The 2,221-nt window shown below is 39.4% G+C and overlaps 1 protein-coding gene across 1 annotated transcript in view; it reads left to right on the top strand.

The window, feature by feature from the left end:
* The window catches only part of LOC109935311 (guanine nucleotide exchange factor subunit RIC1), a 152,124-nt gene that overhangs the window by 145,397 nt on the left and 4,506 nt on the right, over positions 1 to 2,221 (top strand). The gene's annotated exons all lie outside the window — the stretch shown is intronic.

The raw sequence follows: 2,221 nt of genomic DNA on the forward strand, positions 1-2,221 counted from the left end.
GCTGCTTGGCCTGCTGTGTTCATCCAGCTCTGCACCTTGTTGTCTCATAATATTTGCCACCTGGTAGGACAAGGACAACAGATGCATGTAGCACCACCACCTACAAGTTCTCCTCTAAACCTCATACAATCCTGATCTGGAAATATGTTGCCGTTTCTTCACTGTCACTGGGTCAAAATCCTAGAAGTCCATTCCAAACAGTACTGTAAGTGTCCCTAAACTCGATGGACTACAGTGATTCAAGAAGACATCAACCACCACCTTCTCCAGAGCAATTCACGAAATGCAATTAATGTAAGCCTAGCCAATGATACCCACACCCCATGTATGAATGAAAAATAATTGGATGGAGCAGTTTGTTGATAAAGAAATTGAAACTAAAAGATGACTATCAAAGTATAGGCGTAATGGGTTGAACCATAGGCATTCTGTGCTGAGTCATCCTATATGATTCTATACAACATATAACTTACTAATCAAAATATAGTACTTGTTGTGTCCTCCAAATCAGTTATGATCTTAAGAATTGCATTCATGAAATATGATGAGCTTGTTTATATTGATCTAATTTAATTGAGCTTCATGTTAAGAATGTAAAAGGTCTTATGGTGAACTGGATCCCATTTCAACATCTGATCCAGTGGCTTCCATTTCGAGTTCTGCTCAGGACCTGATGACCAGGCATGATGCATTCATAATGTGGTTAAACAAGCCATGCATCAACTTATAAATTTTCAAATTCAAATACGTAAATTGTAGCCAGTAAAAGCAGAAGAATCTCCTTGCTGGCCATACCTGATATGCTGTAGCAACCCTCGAACTATCGCCTCTTGTGACAGGCTAGTAACAGTTAGGAAAAACTAGCCATGGAAGCAGAAGTATGAACATGCTTTGTTTGCCTCATCAAGTAGACACTTGATGTCCTCTGTATTTTGAGAATATTAGAAAAATACCCAATTTCCTTATTGCACCAGGATTATATTAAAAATCCACGTTTTAAAACTAAGTAGAAGTTTCAATTTTCAGTAGTTCAGAAAATCTTCCAGAATAAGTACCCTTGAGAGACAAGTTTCCAGGTTAACAAGAGGACCCGTGAGCTCTGTAAGGTCTTCAGAGTTCCAAGAACCTGGAGTGAGGTGAACAGTGAACATACTGCACCAGAAAAGTCAAGGAGTGGCAAACTCTGCTACTCTGACCCTTTGCTTTACAAAAGGAGAGAGCTCAATATTTCTGATAGGAGATTCCAATTCAGGCTCCTTCAGAAACGTAGAACTGTCCTCCCGTTGTGATAGTTCTCTTGCAGTGGCCTGTGGTAGGTGCGGTGTGTGAGAGGCACATATGGGTCAGTTGAATAGTTACTCAGGAGTTAGACTATATATTTTATATATTCTGACTTTTCCTGAGAAACCATTTACTTAATTTAATCAGAACTACACAAATTCTCCGATTCCAAGCATTGAGCAATCACTTGTAACAACATTCTTTAAAAGAAAATCTGATCAATCTGTTAGATTGTGAGAGAAGATTTACAATTAAAACTGACATGGAGATTGTGAAGGGTGTGCTTATCTCCCAAACAGAATTTTCAGTTCTGCTTCACTTCCCCTCTGCTCTTTACCCAGTTCCTAGTGCGCAAAGGAGCGGCAGCTGATTCCATCATATTTGCTGATCCTGTAATGCCACTCGGTGCAGCTGCTGCTGTCATTCTCTCACCAGCCATCTTACAAGATAGTTTCATGGTCATTGAGTGTCAGCTATTTGGGAAGTAAGCCAGCTTTAATGGACATAAAGGATGAGATCTGGGCATTTGGCCCATAGAAAAATGGGTCACGTTAGCCTTGTTTATGTATCGGCAAAGAGGATCTATATGCTACTGTTTTGAAGGAATTTTTTTGGAGTTTAAACTTCCAGATGATCTGTAATTTATTAATTGTGTGGTCTTGCATCTTTTCAGAATACGTTAGTCTTGTTTCTATGCATTTGAAGCTTGTTAGTCTGTTTTTAAAATACTTTGAATGTGACTAATAGAATGAAAGGTCAACTTTGGAATTGCCAAACTGTCTGTATTCATGCTGTTTAAAGTAATGAACAGCTGAATAAATATTCATTTGGCCAGTAGAAGTTACTGCAATGAGGAGAATTCTACTGTAGTTTCACACGGTAAACTTTTTTCTCTCACCTCCCCCCCCGGACTCTCTCTCTGTCTCTCACCTCCCCCCCC

This window comes from Rhincodon typus, chromosome 3 (assembly GCF_021869965.1).
Source record: "Rhincodon typus isolate 14 chromosome 3, sRhiTyp1.1, whole genome shotgun sequence".
Lineage (NCBI taxonomy): Eukaryota > Metazoa > Chordata > Chondrichthyes > Orectolobiformes > Rhincodontidae > Rhincodon > Rhincodon typus.